Source organism: Camelus bactrianus, chromosome 4, assembly GCF_048773025.1.
Source record: "Camelus bactrianus isolate YW-2024 breed Bactrian camel chromosome 4, ASM4877302v1, whole genome shotgun sequence".
Lineage (NCBI taxonomy): Eukaryota > Metazoa > Chordata > Mammalia > Artiodactyla > Camelidae > Camelus > Camelus bactrianus.
The window spans coordinates 101,728,373-101,748,791 of NC_133542.1; the positions used below are offsets into that span (position 1 = coordinate 101,728,373).

The 20,419-nt window shown below is 42.7% G+C and overlaps 2 long non-coding RNA genes across 9 annotated transcripts in view; one reads left to right on the forward strand and one right to left on the reverse strand.

Annotated features, from left to right (window-relative positions):
- Nucleotides 1-7,847, reverse strand: part of LOC141577565 (uncharacterized) — a 30,309-nt gene extending 22,462 nt beyond the window's left edge. For 2 of the 4 annotated variants that reach the window (XR_012506825.1, XR_012506822.1), the window contains exon 1: nucleotides 7,727-7,847. This is a non-coding gene — a long non-coding RNA (uncharacterized LOC141577565). The remainder of the gene's footprint in view (nucleotides 1-7,726) is intronic. The other 2 variants (XR_012506823.1, XR_012506824.1) reach the window with 2 other exon arrangements.
- Nucleotides 7,848-7,995: 148 nt separating this feature from the next.
- The window catches only part of LOC141577567 (uncharacterized), an 839,800-nt gene continuing 827,376 nt past the window's right edge, over nucleotides 7,996-20,419 (forward strand). For all 5 annotated transcript variants that reach the window (XR_012506829.1, XR_012506827.1, XR_012506830.1 and 2 more), the window contains exons 1-2: nucleotides 7,996-8,166; nucleotides 11,794-11,921. This is a non-coding gene — a long non-coding RNA (uncharacterized LOC141577567). The remainder of the gene's footprint in view (nucleotides 8,167-11,793; nucleotides 11,922-20,419) is intronic.

Here is a 20,419-nt window from a genome sequence, read left to right on the forward strand (position 1 = left end):
TCCTCCTCTTTGGTAACCGTAAGTTCCTTTTCTGTCTTTGCATCTCTTACTTATTTGTAAATAAGTTCATTTGTATCATTTTGTTTTAGAGTCCACATATAAGTGATATATGATATTTGTCTTTCTGTCTGACTTACTTCACTTAGTATGATAACTTCTAGGTCCATTCATGTTGCTGCAAATTACATTCTTTCATTTTTTTTATGGCTGAATAGTATTTCATTGTATATCCAGTCATGTGTTGATGGACATTTAGGTTGTTTCCATGTCTTGGCTATTGTAAATAGTGCTGCTATGAACATTGGGGTGCATATGTCTTTTCTAATTAGAGTTTTTTCTGGGTATATGCCCAGGAGTAGGATTGCTGGATCATATGGTAATTCCATTTTTAGTTTTTTAAGGAACCTCCATACTATCCTCCATAGTGGCTGCACCAATTTACATTCCCACCAACAGTGTAGGAAAGTTCTCTTTTCTCCACACTCTCTCCAGCATTTATTATCTGTAGACTTTCTAATGATGGCCATTCAGATAGGTGTGAGGTGATACTTCATTGTAGTCGGGATTTGTGTTTCTCTGATAATTAGTGATAATGAGCATCTTATCATGTGCCTATGGTAATTTGTGTGTCTTCTTTGGAGAAATGTCTATTTAGGTCTTCTGCCCATTTTTTGATTGGGTTTTGTTGTTGTTGTTGTTGTTGTTGTTGTTATTGAGTTGTATGAGCTGTTTGTACATTCAGGAAATTGAGCCCTTGTCAGTTGAATCATTTGATTCAGTTTCATTCTGAATAGCTAAATAGCCTTTCTGTGCCTCAGTTTCCCAGTTTCTAACATAAGGTTAGTTGATGATCTAAAAAGTTCCTTCTGAGTGAAAAAATTGTATGATTTTTTCATTCATTTATTCAACACGTAATTATGTTAACCGTCTAATATGTGTTCGGAGCTGTTTTAGGCACTAGGGATGTGCCCTAGAATAAAACTGATAAAGCCCCCTCATGGTGCTTCCATTTCACTGAAGGGAGATTGACTAAACAAGCATGGAAACAGAATGTCAGGCTGTGACCAGTTCTGTGGATAAAGCAGGACAAGGGCAGTGAGGAATGTCGGGGAGTGAAGGGTATCAGGAGATCAAAGGCCTCAATGAGATGGAGTCAACTGAGCACATCCTTGAAAGAAGTGAAGGGTCAAACTATGGCAATCTGGAGGAGGTGTCATATCATGTGCAAAAGCCCTGAGGTAGGTCTGAGGGAAAGCAAGGGGGCCACAGCAGGGTGAGTGAGGTTAGAAAATGAAAAGATAATGTGGGGAGTAGCACTCTAGTGACTCTGACTAAGGTCAAACTACAGAGCACTCTCTTAATTTTACATTTGGTTTAAATTGTATATTTCCAACATCAGAATTTAGGATTGGTAAGAAATTAACTCATAATGTGACAATATTAGATCACCATTTAAATAAGTATCTACTTCCTGAAATCTAGCCCTTCTTTTGCCCTGAACTTCATTAAGTAACACTGGAAATTTTCAGGCTGTATCACAAAAATGATCATGACTCACTCAGCAGATGTGCATAGCCACCACCAAACCCAATGGTCAGGATTTGGGGCATGGGGGCCGTGGCCATGGCACTGTCTGATCGAGCAGCCCCTGCCTCTTTAAGGCTCCCCTATTCCAGGCTTAGTGGCCAAGAAGGCACAGTATCATATGCAGTTAGCTGACACATCCTTTAAGCTCATTTGTAAGCAGTAGCACAAACTCCAAAGAACAGAAATAGTCTTTTTATTTTCTGATATCTCTGTGGGCTAATACAAACAGAATTTAAAAAAAAGTCTTGGTGGACTTCAGATTTATAATTCCGGAGATGCACTCAGAAAACAAAGTCACTGTGGGGTCATGAAACATTAGTCCAGAAAGTAAAGGGAGAAGCGGGGCAGGACCCCTTCAGAACCAGGTGTCCTCACCAGCCCTTTGCTCCTGACCTCATCCTTTCCTCTTAAAGGTCAGTCCTCAGCTCCTTCTTGGAATGGGGGTCCCCTACACTGCAGCAACCCACCGTCACCAGTGGGGCTTCACAAATGACACCTGTAGAGACCCCAGCCAAATCCTACTTCATCTAAGTCCTGGGAGCAGGGGAGTGGAAGGGTGGCAACTGTAGTGGTTATAAGCATACGGAGCAGGCCTGGTGCACAGCCACTCTTTAAGAAAGCAGCATGATTTCCTCAAGCTCCCGAATTCATTTAGTAGATCCGTGGTAATGAACTTTTCTAACTCAGATTTTAGGAATTAGAGCATCACCACGAAAGGCTGGATGTCAGGCTGCCAGAGGTCTCCTAGGGCAGCATCTCTCTCCATGAACCCACCATGTTTCTGAGGTCATCTACCCCACCCACTTCCAGCACTGCTTGGACTCAAGAATGATGACTCATATAATCAAGTTCCTAGAAGCCAGAGATATAAACCCACACGTTTCTTGGTTTTCTAGAAGAAAGGCAACTGCTAGCATATTTTCTGACCAGCACGTTCTTTCCCTGCAGCGGTACAGCCATGTGTTTAGGAGCTAGAAAGCCACAGCCAGACTGTTTGAGAGGGAACTCAAATGCCAGTCCATCTGACTTTAAGCCCAGCTCTTAGGCAACGATGCTCTACTCCCATCTCAGGGACCAACACAGCAGCATGGCATCTACAGACAATGGCCATTTCATTGGGTCAAAGATGTCACAAATAATAGAGCAGCATTTCACCATGACACATCTGGTACTTGGGGCTCTCTGGATTGTCTAAGAGAAGGGACTGACGTAGATTCATTCATACATCTCACATTGATAGACACTGGTCTGACATTGATTTGACATTGATGGGATTAAGGGTTAAGAATCCCCCTTGCTCTTCAGTCACACAGAGGCAGGGTGTCAGGGAAAGAATATTCTGGGCAGAGAATATTGTACAGCATGGAAGTCTGACCCCGTGGGACTCATAAAGCAGTTCCACGTGGATGAAGGACAGGATTCAGGATGGGCAGGGCTAAGATGAGAGGAAAAGGCAGGGGCAGGGCCCACATCATGAGGGACCTTGCAGAAAGGCGTAGATTTATCCTGAAGACAAGGAGGAATCATTAATGGATTCTTGGCTGGATTCTTCAAGATCTGCCTTGATTTTCAGAAATCACTCTGGTAGTAGTGGGACCTGACTTGGGGGAAGGATGCCAGATTGGTGTCAGGGAGGTAGGTTATGGTGTCATTACAGTCATCAAGTCAGAAAAAGGGGGCTGGGGCAAGGGATCCCAGGGAGAGTGAAGGGAGCAGAACGGACTGAGGGTGGGTGAGGAAGAGAGGTCTGGGAGAGCTCCGTGCTCCTCATTTGGGCAAACTGGCAGAGCCACTGATGGCGATGAGAACCTGGATGTTGGTTTTAGATGTTGTGAATTTTGGATGAAGACGTTCAGCAGGCAGCAGCATGTGTGGGCCTGGAGCCCAGGAGGTCTGGGCTGAGACAGAAGTTGGGACAGGCGCTGCGCCCAAGCACTCCATCACTGCGCAGGCGCTTCTGCTGCGGCGTGCTGAGCGCCTGATTGACACCTACTTGCTTTGTGGGGTGTGCGGACTCTAAATTTGTAGCCTGTTTCTTTTACTGCAGATTTAAACCTACATCTTAAAACACAATGGGGATTACAAATTATTGTCAGAGCCAATCTTATCTACTGAGGGAAAAAAAGCATTGTAAAATCAGAGAAGACCCCAAAAGCTCCAGATAGATGTGAAAAAAATCACAACAGACCATAAAGAAAGATTTTCCTCTAAAAGAGTTGCCTTTTAATAGTTTCAAATTAAAGCTTATTTTTGTCACAGTTCTTTCAAAGCTTTAAAACTCTTGCAAGTGAGATAAAATATTCTTGGTCCTAGGCAATATCTGAAATTTTTCCTTTGAACATGATGCATTTCTTTTATAATCAAAAATTTCCTCCAGTGAACTTAATCGACATAACTTAATTTAGCATCTTTTTCTTGGGAATCTTCTTTGCATTAAACATTGTTAAACACTACAGGGGAAAGGCAGATAAGGAAAACCTAGTTTTACATAAACATTATGTAGATTACAATCTGACAGGGAGACTCAGATAAGCAAGCAAAGAACTGTAATATGCTAAGGTTTGTAAGAGAGGTCACAGGAAAGAGGCGGCTGTAACTAGGGAGATCGGCTGTAATTAGGGGGATGCAGAAAGGCTTAACAGAAGAACTGGGAGAAGGCAAGCTGGAGGACCGGAAGGCAGGAGGACAGCAAACGTGGGAGCAGAGAAACAGGACCACATGGCAGGTGTTCAGAGCCCACTCAGGAATTCAGTTGTGCTGACATTAACGTAGAAGAGATTTTGCTACTGCAGTCAGTACACGCTTGTTGCTAAAAAGATACAACTAATACTTTTTTTTGTTAGCTTATACAGTTGGAAATGAAGATGCTAACTCCTAGAAGAGGGAAAAAAGAACTGAGTTTGAGGACAGGTCTAGATGAAACAAGATTGGCCAAAAGCTAATGTTCATAATTGAAGCTGAGGATTTATACTCTCCACTTCTTTGGTCTGCAATTTTCCACTGAAAGTGACTAAAAAATGATAAATAACAAGGGCCTACTGTATAGCACAGGGAAATGTATTGAATTGTTTGTAGTAACCTTTAATGAAAAAGAATATGATAAAGAATATATATAACCGAGTCCCTATGCTGTACACCAGACACTAACAGGACACTAAATCAAATATACTTCAATAAAAAAAAATGCTAACAATGAATGAAGGCCAGTCAGTCTGGGGAGATGGTCAGCTGATGGCTTCTCAGGTGATGGTGCTAATCCAATAAGAACTTTCTAACCTCTGGGTCAGCTGCAGGGAGAGGGCAGGGCTGAGGCTGGAGCTGACTCCACAGGGGAAAGGAGACGCTGCACAGTGTGACTGAGGTCTGTGGGTCACCGTTCTCAGTTCCCCATGCCTCTCGCTCCATACTTTTTTCACCACTTCCCACTGGGAGAGAGGGAGCAGCTGGCGTCTGCTACTGGCAAGTTGGTGGTAAATCATTCTAAGAACAAAGGCAACTGTGTGGTCCACAACGTACAAGTAACTATGGGTTATTTTTGGTTGTATCAAGTTTAATACTTCTAGAAAATTTAAAAATCAGCTGTACCCTACTACCAAGAGAAAACCACTCAGCTTTCGGCACATCCGTTGCCTCTGTCCATGCATGTGTGCGCCTGGACATACACACATGCTTTCCTCATAAAAGCAGGAACACAGGGAAGTCTTGGGTAATACGTTTTTAAATTTAAAAATTGTACTTCAAGGTATTTCATGAAACAGCATTTTGCAACATCAGTTAAGGGCTGCATGATAGTCCATTAAAGAAGATTCTCTGATCTGGTGCTTCTAACCTTGGACAGGGGCTTACATCAAACAATGCTATTCAGTAAAATGTTTTGATCTGAGAGGGCTCTCTCTCTCAATATTATTTTGAATTAATAGATACTAGTATCATATATACTAGTTCAGAAACGTGATGTGACAATTAATTTGTTTTACTGGAGCTGAGGGAGTGATTAACCACCATTCTTCCCAGAGAAATAATCCTATCTTCCTTTACAAAGTATAGGTTGTTGGGATTTTAGTTTGTCTGTTTTCAGGTTGTAAAAGCAACGCAGGAATGCTGCAGGCCAGGCAGAAATACGGTATTACAAAGAACAAGTACAAGTTCCCTGCCTGCCTTCCTTCCACCAGACTCCGCTGCCCAGAACTGGCTACTGTTAATAGTTTGGTATGTCTGTCTTGCAAACCTTCATCAGGTTATGTACGTAAGTAATTTCTATCTGGGACTTGTGCTTACAGAACAAGAAGCGAAGGAAACGATACAGTGAGGGATCCCACCTACCAGACACCAGCGTGCGGGACACCGGGTTCTGGCAGGGGCTGAGGAAGGGTCATTCACAGAGACACCCCCCCTCTGAAAGTGGAAAGGGAAAGAGCCCCAAGGCTGGGGAGTCCTAGTCCAATAAACTCAAGGCTGCACAACCGCAAACAGAAATGAACATGGACGAGACGAAGGCCAAAACTTGCCTCCCAGTTCTTCTGGAAATCGCTTTTCCACCACTTGTACACGCTCCTACAACAACCCTCCCCCTTGCCCCCGCTCCCCCCACCACGGCATGGGCTCCCCACGGGCATCTCTCTGAACACACAGGTCCTGTGTGCCACATCACTGCCGCGATCTGGGTGCACACACAGCTCAGCTCTGCAGGCACGGAAACAACCAAAGACATCTGAGAGCCTTGCTGGTTTTCAAGAGGCCAGCTGGGCTCACCATGTCTTAAATGGGACCTATCACTTGGTTTCCAGAGTGAGGTCAAGCCTGCTCACAACTACTAGATGTTAACACCACTGGTGCATATGGTGGCTCCCATTTACAGGAAGAATCACAAACAAGAAATAGGCCCAGTCACTTAAGCCTCTGAAGCATTTCCCACAACAGTGGTTCTCAAAGTGTGGGACGGGACTCTAGGGACCCACAAGGTCAAAACCAGTTTCATAATGGCAAAGTGCTCTTTGCCATTTTCACTCTCACGTTTTCAGAAGTATATGGTAGAGTTTTTCAGAGGCTATCTGACATGTAATACTGCAACAGACTGAATGCAGAAGCAGATACGAGAATCTAGCTGCTGTCTATTAAACCTGACATCAAAAGAGATATGCAAAAAATAGAATACAGTGCCCGTCAGTAACATTCTGTTTTGAAAAGTATGGTTATTTTTACAAAAATATTTTAATGTATAATAGGTCCACCATTATTTTCAAGTGAATTACTACATATAGAAAAAAACTTCTCAGTTTTAGTTATACATGGTAAATATTCAAACAGATAACACCCCCCCACAAAAAGCTCCTTAGTGTACTAACTTTTAAGAGCGTAAAGGGATTCCTGAGGCTTCCCAAAAGTTTGTCCCCGACTCCTAACCCCCATCCCCGCAACACACACACACACACTCTCTCTCTCTCCCTCTCTCTCTCTCTCTCACACACACACACACACACACACACACAATCACACACATACACGTGTGAAGGGTGTTATGTACGCTGCAGGAGAGAAGTGCCGTTCTGATGTGCTGGCTGAGTTAGGAAAGGCAGCGCGTGCTCCTTCCTGATCTCTGAATTTATTAGTATGGGCTCTGTGCCCAAACCTCCTATCCAGGGTCCCATCCCCCTCACCCCATTTTCCCCTTGCCACTTGCTGTGGATTCCCCGATCCGTCCCCAACACTGAGGATTTCCCCACCACTGAGGATTTCTCTATCTGGCCACCCCGGGCCGGCGAGGACTCCCGGGTGAGGCCCGCACGCCCTCCTCGGGTTGAGGACTCCCAGGTCAGCCGCCCCGAACAGCCTCAGGGAGGGCCGCCCCGGCGGCCGGCACAGGCTCGGCAAAGGAGAGCTGTTTCTAGTCCCCGTCCCCTGTCCTCGGCGCAGCACAGACTGGAGACAGGGCGGAGGAATCGGTCCTCGGAAACTAGTCCCCGACTCTCCCCTCGGCCTTCCCTGGACGCCCCCTCCGCCCGGTCCCGGGCTGTCCTGCGCGCGGCAGCCCGGCTCCAGGAAGGTGCCGGGGGGAGCCGCGGACTCGCACCCACCCTGCCGGGGCCTGGGCGGTCGACCATCCGGCCCGGGGACGTTGGCCGGGCCGCGTCGTACTCACCGCGGACTTCACGGCGGGCTCTGACCGGAGGCCGGGAAGCAGGCTGCGGGGCGCGCTCCCGTGCGCTGCTCGGCTCCAGCCGCCGCCTCCGCGCTCCTCCCACTGTCGCCCTGGGGGCCGCCGGCCGAGGGGCGGAGCCGGGGTGGGGCCGGGCGGGGGGCGGGGGCGCTGGGCCCGAGCCGCCGGGGGCCGCGGCCGAGGAGGCGGGGCGAGGTCTGCGGGCGGGAGGGAGCAGCTCGGGGTCAGCCGCCGGAAGCCGCCCGACGCCGCCTCGGGCCGGTCCTCCCCGCGGCCCGGGGCCTGCGACGCGCTCCCTCTGGGGCGTGGAGGGTGAGCGCTCAGCTCGCGATCTAGGAAATGAGCCGGAGGGGCGGGGAAGAAATGCTGCTTGTAAAAGTGACTGGCCCGTCACGGTGGAGGCTTCACTATCTGACACCCCGGTACGTGCGGCCACCTCCCCTGCCTCGCCGCTGCCCCCTAATTCCCTGTGAGGAGAGCCGAGCGAGCTGAAAGGACCCCACCGCTCCCACGGTTACGAGTGCAGAGTTCACGTGTTTAAGTTTTTGTTTTTAATGTGTAACAACACTTCCTAATGTGGGCTGTTCACCCGTCAGAAGTCAGAGAAGTGGCCGAGTTGGCACTGAGTAGGCCCTCATCTCACCTGCTTTTGATAGGTTTGTTGGAGTTGTGCCCGCTCAGGCAAATGTGAGTGCTGAGACCTTTTAGAGGAAAGGGGAGGTTTTCCTGCGCAATTCAGATGGCGAGTTATTGTAGTTTTCTATCTTGAGTATCTGAATAAGCAGATTATAAGACGAATAACTAACAGCTAATACTGATACCGACTGCTACCAGTTACCACAGCCCTGCTCTGTTCAGAGCCCTCTGATTGGATCTTTATGTAAATTATTTAGTTCAGCTCTTCCAGTTGCCCCATGAAGTGAGGGAGATGATCCTATTTTGCAGGCATGAAATACTGCTAACAGGGCTTCCGTTTTTAGGCTTGTCTGATTCCCAAGCCCACGCTTTTCTCATCATACTACACTGTAGGCCACCACTCTCCCCTAGTTATATTTAATGTTTAAATACAAACGGTTATATTTAGTTTTGAAGAAGCTATTTACTACACTTCCATTGTAGAAGACTTTCTTTCCACCCACTTCCTAAAGTCCTTCCACTCACATTCAGTGAACAAACTCCTTGAGTGCCCCCACTGCCAGAGGGTCACCACAAACCCTGAGAAGTTAGGGGGAGTGCAGGGAAGGCTGAGGGGTAGAGAGAAAACACATCCAGCTAAATTGATTCTTCTGAGGCAGCCCTTTGGAAAGCAGAATTTCTTAGTGTTGAGTGATAACATATGTATAAAATGAGAAGTGATAATCCTTGACAGAAAAGAATTAAATCCAAGCTATAAAAGGAGTTGATTTATTGGTAAACACTCTGGCCAGAAGCATGAAGGAAATAGTTCTCACATCACTCTGCTATTTTGCTCTTGATAATGTCACCAGTGATTTGCACATCCCGTGGCCTCTCTTCTGTTCTTGCCCTTTGTGACTGCTCTGTGGTATTTGGCACTGGCGACAAGTCTTTCATTGAAATTTTAACCTCCTTTTGGCTTTTGAACCTTCTACTCTCATGATTCACCTCTTGTCTCTTTGATCCCTCTTTCTTAGGCTTTTTCACTGTACTTTTCCTCCTCTCATCTTACATGTAACTCCACACACACATGAGTTCTTCTTTGTTTATTTTTTCTCTACACAAACCCCTTGCCTCCTGCAGCTGAAGCCCGCTCTGTCTCTATCCTTGACCTTAACCCTCTCAGATCTCCACACCGTTGTGGAAAGCCGCTCCAGGGGCATCACCACCTGGGTGTTCCTAAGGCACTGGACATTCTTCAGGTGTACAGTGGCAGTTCAGATCTACTCTATCCATCTGTCTGCCCTACCAACCCATCGTTGGTTCCTCATCCAGAATCCCACATCCTGAGTTTGGATTTCATGGTGTATTGAGAGAGCTAAACATTTAAGGGGGTTCGAACTGTATCACTTTGCTGATACAAGGTTCTGATGCATAGTTCTGTCGTGATCAAAAGATTCTACAAGTGGTCCAGAAGAGTATGTAGACTTTAAGGCCCTTCTGAGAGGAAGCCACCCAGGGGTGGTAACTGCTCAGGCACCGTGGGTCTGCTGCTGGGGCCAGTGGCAGAAGGAAGGGCCTTCAGTGATGTAATAGTACTGTTCTATCAGCCTTACCTGCCAGAAGCTTCTGTGACTATAAAAAGAATCATGAGGATTTGGTCGGAGACATGTTAAGCTCTGAGCAATGCCTCATTATGCTCCACACTGACTTCAGTTACTTGTATAAACTGGGCCATCCTAAAAACTAGAGCCCATGAACTTTGTATCATGCTTTGTAATCCATAATGCACTTGCATACGTAATATCTAATAGAAAGGAAGAGGTGTAAGAGGGCAGCCTAGCATAGTGGTTCTCAAGCCTCGAGGTTTACTGAAGACACACATTCCTATACTGCACTCTTAGAGACACTGAGTGTGAGGGTCTCACCACCCATTGAGAAACACCGGTGGTGGTTCCCAAACTGGGTGTTTCTTAGAATCGCTAGAGGGCACTTATTAAAAATACAGCCTCCCATGTCCCCACTTCCTAGAATGTCTGATTCATTAGGTCAGGGGTGGGATCTGTGCTTAGAGCCCAAGGAATCTAAATACTACAGGAGATGCTGCCTGAGCATGTCCACAGATTGCCATCAGGGAGCTGCTCCTGAAAATACTTACTCCATGAACCGGGGACCATGTCGGTTTGTTCATCAACCCTAACTCAGAGCCTGGAGCCCAGAAGGTGCTCAGTACGCCTGTTGATTAACTTACTTTATGTTTCTTTCTGTCCCCTACTTTGCTGGCCTGCGTGCTGTTTAGTGTTCTCTAGTGTGACCCAGAGGGGAGATAACTGTATGACAATGAATGAAGTAAAGGTGGTCCCTCCTGAACTTCCTGTTGGAGAGGACTCTGGAATGCCTAAGTGCATCACTGACTGTACATCTTCCTCATGGCAGAGGAAGTTTGAAATAAATGTTTTCTGTTCCTCTTTTAAAAAATGCTCCATTCGTAACAAGGAAAGGCAGTTTTTAGGCTTATCTTGGCCTCGCACAAATATCCAACTGCCACCCCCTTCCCTGCCTGTCTTATTAATTTTTTGCACTCTGTCTTATCACCTAAGTGCCTGAATTCCTGAGCTGCCTCCCCAGGAACCAGGATCCTCTGGCCACCTGCTTTACAATTAAGCAGTGTTCCCCATAACAGCTCAACGATATGAAATGTCCCATTGAATCTTCACAACAACACTTCCAGACTGATGATTTTGTTGCCATTTCACTGATAAGGAGACTGAGAGTCAGAGTGTTTATATACCTTGCTTCAGATCATGTAACTCATAAATGGTGATGCTGGGGCTTGAGCAAAGGCTGGTCCAACTCCAGAGCTGGGGGTTTACACTCTATGCCATCAAGTATAATTTTATCTAAGTGAAATCTTTGGATACTCTGAGGTTAGAAGTCATTGATTTTTTGCAGAAAAGAGCAACTTAAATGTTCAGGGAGGGAGCTTTATTACTAGATGGTCTAGAATACCTATTCACTTATTTTCAGGGCCCTATTCACCCTAGCATGTCCACAGATTGGTGAACACCTGTTCATTTATTTTATTCTCCCTGATGGTAGATCTTTGCTGCAGCCATGTAATTGAAGTGCACACAGACAAAGATGCTCCCCATCCTGGAGATGGAGGTGCTGGAAATCGGGAGCAGAACTGTCACTGTTCCGAGGCTGCTGCTACTGAGTTAATATCTTTTTTTTCCAGAAAATGATTTGATAATGAGTATTTTTTACTGACTCTTGGGGTATTGCCAATGATTCAGCTGCCTGGTCTGCTATCTGATTTGCTACTTGGAAGACTACAGACTCATACGTTAAACAACCCTGGCACCTGAGGTGGGGACACTGTAGACCCAAGATATACAAGGGTGGAGGCGATTAATAGTCTCTTTGTCACCTAGATCCAACACTGCCACTGGAGTCAAGTGGCAACTGCAGCTGACATTCTGTGGACATGTCTGACCCTGAATTGTTCTCCTGTACCTGATGCCATCAGTATCAGCCCTCAACATGGACCCCCTTTAATCAGGTATGAACCTCATTTCATTCTGACATACATTTACATGCTTCTCTGGTGCTTGAGAGGTCTTGATTTATGCCATGTATGGAAAAGGGGGCTACAACCACTCAGTGACACTGACCGTGTGACTTAACCAAACCAATGTAAGGCTGATCCAAATCAAATTTAATGAGAAATCCTGGTAGGAATTACCCGTGCTTGTTTGGGTTTTATGTTTGCGTGTGGCTGGAAGTGGGCCATAGAATCTCTCTCCATTGGGGATGGAGGTGGTTTTCTGGCCCACCTGTTTACTTTCTGTAATTATCGGCACTGACACCAAAGACCAGCAGGTCAGTGTAAACTCCCTTGCGTGGGTGGTAATGGATAATGGACTGGCCTTAGACTAGGCCACATCCTGACTGGCTGGCATATTTGAAGTCAGTACTGCACATTACCTTCATCTTGTTATTTGGAGTCCAGTTGGTATTAGCCTTAATTAAATGCTGTATAAGACCAATTGAACAGATTCAGTTCTAGCCTTCGTTGTTCAAATGAATCAGAGTGGCCAGCAGAGTGGCATACTTCTGCAAAAGTTTGCTGGAAGCCAGGACGTGGGGACAACAGATGGAGTGATGGGGAAGGTGACTGCCATGTGCCCTGAGCATCCCTGCACACTCTTGCTGGGTGTGGCAGGAACACAAGCTCCTGACTGCACTTTACCCACGCCATTCCTCAGGCTGCTGTTTACAGTGAGCAGCTTTGAGTGTTGAGTTATAGAAAGTGAGACGTTGGCTTCAAAATTATTGGGTGGGGTGGAGGGAATTGAGTGAGGAAACAATATCATCTAAGAATTAAAAATTGTCAAGTCTGAGTCATGGGTGCAGGTAGGTTCAAAGTGCAGGCTTTCTTACGCTTCTCATAAACATGGTAGATCCCCAAACTCAGTGTTCCTTGTTTGCAGCACAAACTCAGTATGTGTATTACATCCTTCTGAGACCCTCCATGTCACTCTACAATTGTAAAGTCTTGGACAGTATTCTTTATTCTATATCCTCACTCAGTTCTTCCTCACGCCTGATAATTGTGAAGCAAATCCTGATTTTGTACAATTTCATGTATTACAGATTTTGTTTTAAAAATGTAACTGCAGTATCATCACACAACAAAGTTAAAAATAATTCCCAAATATAAATTATCCCTTCTGTGCTCAGATTTTCCCAACAGCCTTACAACGTTTTTAAAATAACTTGTTTGTTTTAAATCAGGGCCATAATCTTTTCTTTGTTAATTTACAGATTTACACTCTATTTTTTTCCTTATGGTTTGTTGAGAAAATAATTGTTTGTGTTCTACCATCTGGATTTTGCTAATTGCATCTCCATGATCTCATTTAATACGTTCTTCTGTCCCCTGCAAATAGACACATGTATCTTGAAGCTTGATTAGATTATGCTTCCATGTTTTGCACGAGAATACTTCATCGATGATGTTGTGCACTTTTATCAGGAGGTACATCATATCTGATTGTCACTTTTTCTGGGTGAATGTGAGCAGGCATTGATGATCAGAGCCTAGACTGATTAATCACTAGGGTTTGCAAATGAAGATATTCTAATAGAATCTCTTCAAGTGGACTCCTGAGTCCTTTTGACATAATCCAGCCATCCTGGGTTGTAGCCTTGTTTTCCTGTCTTGTGAAGGAAAAGCCCAGCTGGGCTAACAAGCTAAGTCATAAATCTAGGTGTGATAAGTGTCAGTTTACTGATCTAAGTTCTGCTGGGCTAACTCATAAATCTGAAGTTTAGTGTCAGTTTACTGGGCTAACAATCTAACTCGTAAATCCAAGCTCAACAAGTGTCCGTAACATGATCTGTTCCAAATTGATAAGCTCCAGTGTACTGATTCCTTGCTTTTTGTTGTTTGAGCCTTATTGGCTAATAGCCCCATATTTGTAATTAACCCTATAAAACCTCATGTGCACGTCTTGGAGGTGCTCAGAGCTTCAGAGGAGAAGCCCCTCTGAGCCCGCTGGAGTAATAAATCTGAGTATTCCAACCCTCTGAGTGGTGCTTGTTTCTTGGCTGGCCTGTCATTTCTGTAACAGTCTAACGAGGGATTCCTTACTCAATTTGTATATTTTCTTCTCGAGGTCTAGAATCTGCCATTTCTCAAAAAAGCCCTAATCCCCGTTAGTGGGAAATGGTATCCAGAGGCATCGTCTGGGCACTAGGGGTCCTCATTGCTGCTGCATTGGTCTTCGTAGAAACAGTGCCTTTTCAGTGGATAGAATTTTTATTTGTTTGTTTATAAAATACATCATTTTAAAAACTTTAATTTTATTTACGATTATGGAAATTATTTTTATGGTTTCAAAGTTGTGATACTGTGATTTGTAGTAAGAAATATATATTTGGTCTTTGTTTCTGGCAGAGCTCCTAATACCCTTGGAATTGCCTGAGGATGAGAGCTTAAAAGTGTCTTTTGTTTTGTTAATGAGGTGGCTCCTGGAAAGCACCCAAGGATGGGGACTGGTTGCCAGAGGAGCCCACCTTGTGATTATAGTTGGAGCTTTCAGCCCCACCCCTGATCTCTAGGGAGTGGTGAGGGGCTGGAGGTTGAATCTGTCACAGCCAGTGATTTAGTAAATCCTGTGTAAGTAACGATGCCTCCATAAAACCCCAGAAGGTCAGGGTTTGGAGAGCTTCCAGGTTGGTGAACACGTGGAGATTTGGGCAGAGTGGTGCACCTGGAAAGGGGAATGGAAGCTCCATCCCCTTTCCCAGTGCCCTCTCCTGTGCATCATTTCCATCTGGCTGCTCCTGAGTTACAACTTTGTATTATAAACTGGTGATCTAGTAAGTAAAATGTTCCTCTGAGTTCTGTGAGCTGCTCTAGCAAATTAATTGAACCCAAAGAAGGGATTGTTGGAACCTCCAATCTATTGCTGTTTTTTCAGAAGCATAGGTGATAACCTGGCCTTGTGATGGTGTCTGAAGCTGGGGGAGGCACTATTGTAGGATGGAGCCCTTAATCTGTGGGGTCTGATGCAGTGTCTGGATAGAGTCTGAGTTCAGTTGATTTGTAGGACACCCAGCTGGTGTTGAAGAACTGCTTGTGGGTGTGGTGACCCCCACCCCACATACACACCCAAATGTTAGAATTGTTCACCAAAACTTTTAAAAATTCAAATCTGTAAAGCAAAGTATGGCCAGAGAAGTCTAGCTTCTATCTCAGTCTTCTTCAACCTATTCCTTCCTACCTCCAATAGGTACTCTTATTTTTTTAGTTTTGTTATTAATCAATTGAATTTAACAAAAGCGAGTATATGACTATGTTCTTATTCTTCTCTTTCTTAGACAAATAGCATCATTCAACACATTTTTCTTCCTCTTGATTTTTTTTTTTTTTGCCTAACCACATATCATGGAGATCGCTGCATAGCAGTTAGTATACAATGCATTTTACCATTCCTTTATATGAGTTTATAATACCCTATTCTGTGTGTGTACCATTGGTAGACATTTTTTTCTCCAATATTCATTATAAGTAGCACTTCAAACTCTTAGACCATATATCTTTTTGCATAGAGTACTGGAAGTGGTACTGATGGGTCAAAGGATAAATCCATGTCATTTTTGTTAGATATTGCCAAATTCTTTTCTGTATCAGTTAGGTTCTGCAATGGACTGAATGTTAGTGTCCTCACCCCAAATTGCTCTGTTGAAATCTTTACCCATCCCCATGTGATGGTGTTTGAAGTTGGGAGGAGGGGGTGTCTTTGGGAGATGATTAGGTCATGAAGGTGGAGCCCTCATGAAAGGGAGTAATGCCCTTATAGGAAGAGACCAGAGAGCTAGCTAGGTTTCTTTTTGCCTTGTGAAGATACAGTATTAGCCCCTGTATCTTCTTCTGCAACCCAGAAGAGGATGCTCACCAGAACCCAACCATGCTAGCACCTTCATCTTGGACTTTCAGCCTCCAGAACTGAGAAATAAATGTTTGTTGTTTCAGCCATTCCATCTATGGTAACTTGTAGTAGCAGCCCAAACTGACTAAGAAACCACACTAGTTTTTTGAACCGAAAGAATTTAATATATGACTTGTCAGCTAGGTGTAGTGCTATTAGTTGCTGAAGATAAAAAGAGAACTTTAAGGTGTCAAAAAGGCAGCAGTTGTGGGAAGCTGCTTCCAGCCCTCAGCTGAGGACACATAGCGGAGAGGTCCTATGGAGCCGCAACTCAGACCTCTTAGGAGGTGCTGCTGCTGGACTGGTGGGTGCTTCTGAGTTTGAAATGGGGAGCCCTGTGGGCCTGGGACCCAGACCTTGAAGGAGGAGAGAGCCAGCTGATCCTGCTCTCTCTGTGGGAGACAGGGGTTTCCACCTGTGGAGGACACTGAAGACTGAATTTGGCTGGTGCCCTGGACAGGTACTGCTCCCGCAGGGTGAAGCACTGCAGGGCTGACTCCCGGGAGCTGCAAGCAGACAGGAAGCTTCCAGGAAACAGACAGGAAGGAGCATGTCCTTTTGTCCTCCCTCTGGTGTCCCTAGTGACACATCCCAACTTAGAACCACCCGACCAAGCAGAAAGGTGGTCTGAGAGTCCCCACCCCATCATCAAAACACAGTGCAAAAAGGATGGATTTGGAGCTGAGAGGAAGCAATTAAAAAACCCCGCAGGTAGCATCTCCGTAGGTGTGGTAGAACTGTGAAGCATCTCCACCACCAAGTGCCTTTTCACCATGGCACCAGCAACAGGATATTTTGTCAGACTTGTAGATTTTTACCATCAGCTGGTTCTTTTTAACAATGGATAATTATCTGCTTTATAAACTATTGTAAAGTATAGGAAAAGATGGAAGATATAATAGTTCTTACTGCTTTTAGGCTTATTATACATAATGGCTTTAACGATGCTTGTAAAACACTTCACAACTCTACAGAAACATAACTGATGTCACAGACTAATGGATAGCTCTGTGACCAAGGATAAAATGATTATGCAAGATGGTCTATTGGCAAAAGTGAACAGTGGAATATTCTGTATTTTTATCCCTTGGAAATTTAAAATTTATCCTGCTCAGATTTAAGCCTAGAACAGCTTTTGCTGTAAAATAAGGATCTTTGTTAAAAAAAGGTTTTTTCCTTGCTTATTTTAAGATTAGCTATATAAAAGTGAACATCTAGAAAATAGCCTTGTAGGTTGTTTTCATTTCACATGTAATTTCAACATTCATATATATTTTTATGAAAATCAACTAATCATTTAAAAATTTTGTATCTTTGCTGATAAAAATAATTGTTTCTTGACTTCTCTCTAGCTAGGTGTCCCAGTCATTTAAGTATATCGAAGATCTAAATATGCTCCCCACTGGGGAAAATCACTCAGAGATACATCCTCTTACATTCTAGACATATTCTCCACCAAGTTTTGAAATTTTTCATTGAAATCTGTAAAGGTTAAGTCACCATATAAATAGCAGGGCTATTAACAATCACAAAATTAATGAGAATAATAATGAGCTCAAGTGTGTAAAATGCCAGAGTTAGCATAAACATTGTAATGCCTCCGTGTATGACATTTTTGTTTTGCCATAGGGAAAAGTTCTGTGAGCTGGTTCCCTAAGTGGAGCCAATATGTTATTACTGCAGATAAACGGCTCATTATCTAAGTTGTTTTTGCAGCTTTTGGAGAAGGCAAAATGAGGTATTCTTGAAGAAGACATTTATGGCTGTGCAGTAAAATAAAAAAGTGATTTTAGACAGAGGTGAAATTAAGAACATTTCTGTACATTACTTTAATTATCATTATAAAAGTAAAACACGTTCACTGCAGAAAACTTTGAAAATATACCCATGTGCACATGTATGCGTGCACACACACACACACACACACACACACACACACTCCATAAAAACTGCCCATAATCTCTACCACCCATGAATAACTTATCACTGGTAATGTATTTTGTTCTGTTGGTCTCTGTCTTATCTCAATAAGTGGGCAACACATAGCAGGAAGTTTTATATATTGCATTTTTGTCAAAACACAATGACAAAAAATTTTCTAGGGCCATTAAAAGTTAATTGAAAACATGATTTTTGTACTCCTGCATAATAGTGCATCACACAAATAGATTGTATTTTATTTAACCATTGAGTATCCCCCATCTTTAGCTATGTAATAATTTCCTTATTTTCCCTTTATAAAGATGAACATTTTTATGCATAAATTTTTTTTTTAATAGAGATACTGGGGTTGAACCCAGGACTTTGTGCATGCTAAGCATGCACTCTACTACTGAGCTATATCCCCCTTATGCATAAAATTTTGACTACATTTCTAATGATTTCCTTTGCACAAATTCCTAGAAGAAGAATAGTTGGGCTGAAGGGTATACACATTCTTAAAACTTAAAAAATATGTTTCTATATTATCCTCTGGAAAACTTGTATTAGTTTAAATTTCCACCTTTTGAGGCAGAATAACTGTCTTTTGATCCTTCACAATGCTTGATGTTGTCATTTTTGTGTGTATGTTAACTTGATGGGCGAAATTGATAATCAGTATTTGTTAAAAATGTATATTTCTTAAATATTAATTTGTAAATGTAATTATAAGACCAAAATATTCCTGATATAGCTTTGATCAAAATTATATTTGAAACCAGAAGCCACACACTTCAATAGCAGGAATCTTGGGGAGAAAAATAATTGTTGACATGGGTGATTTGAAAATGTAAAGCACTGAGATGGTTGTTTTATGCTATTAAGGAGATGAGGGCAAAGCTAAACACTTGATATTTTCAAAGTGTAATATTAGCCAGTACCATACTGTTTAGATTACTATAGCTTTGTAATATAGTTTGAAATCAGGAAATATGATACCTCTAGCATTGTTCTTTCTCAAGTTTGCTTTGGTTATTTGGAGTTTTTTGTGGTTCCATGTTAATTTTAGAATTGCTTTTTCCATTTCTGTGAAAAATGCCATTGGAATTTTGATGAGGATTGCATTGAATCTATGGCTTACTTTTGGTATTACGGACATTTTAACAGTATTAATTCTTCCAATATATAGATGTGGGATATTTTCCCATTTATTTATGTCTTCTTTAGTTTGTTTAATCAATGTCTTATTTTATTTGCTAAGAGAGTAGGTCTTAAGTGTTTTCACCACACAAAAAAAGAGTAATTATGTGAAGTGTTAGATGTGTTAATTAAGTTGATTGTGGTAATAATGGTAATAATTTCTCAATATATACATATGTCAGATCACTTCAGTGTATAACTTAAATAGATACAATTTTTATTTGTCAATTATACCTTGATACAGCTAGAAAACATTATTTAGCTTTTGAGAAAAAAGTATAATTATTAATCAGGGTTGGAGAATTTATTTTTTGTCATCATGAATTTGGATCTGACTAGTTCATCAGGAAGATGTTCTCCAGTGATCCACTGATCTCAACCCTTGAGATTATTTTTAAAAACCATTTTGGAGTAGAAAATTTTATTTATTTAACACCAATTATAGACATTTATATTTGAATTTTATACTATTTCACTAACTGATTATGTCTTTATTGACCTTGCTATAATTAAACAAACCATATAAAAGATTCTCTTGGAAATAAATGGGGCTGCATGGTATAAATATATGGCATTTAAAGCAGAAACATTTAAAAACCAACCATACTTTAAAAATACAGACAATAACAAGTATTGATGAGGATGTGGAGAAATTGGAACCTTCATACATTGCTGGTGGGAGTATACAGTAGTGCAAACATCTTGAAAACAGTTTGGAAATTTCTCAAAATATTAGACATACTTACCATTATGACCCAGCAGTTTTGCTGCAAGGTATATACCCAAGAGATACGAAATTAAAACATATGTCTATATAAAAATTTACACATGAATGTTTATGGAAGCATTATTTATGGTGGCCAAAAGTAGAAACAACACAAATGTCCATCAACTGATGAATGTATAAACAAAAAGTGATATATCCATTTAATGGGATGTTGTTTGGAATATAAAAAGGAATGAAGTATTGATACATGTTATACTGTGGATGAATCTTGAAAACATCATGCTAAATGAAAGAAGCCAGTGACAAAAGACCACATATTGTGTGATTCCATTTGTATGAAATGTTCAGAACAGGTAAATCCTCAACAAAATATTAGTCAGTCAAATTTATCAATATATAAAAAGGATTGTATATCCTGAAAAATGATGTTTAACTTAGAAAAGCAAGGGTGATCATCATTTGAAGATTAACCACTGTAATTCACTGTATCAACAGACTGAGAAAAACTATATTTGCCTCAATAGATGGAGAAAAATCATCTGAAAAAATTCAACATCCATTCATAATAAAAACTTCAGCAAACTAGGAACAGAAGGGAACTTCCTCAGCCTGATAAAGCGCAGGTTCAACAAACCTACAGCTAACATCATGCTTAATGATAAAAGACTGCTTTCCCTGTAAGAACAGAAACAAGACAAGGATGTCTACTGTCAT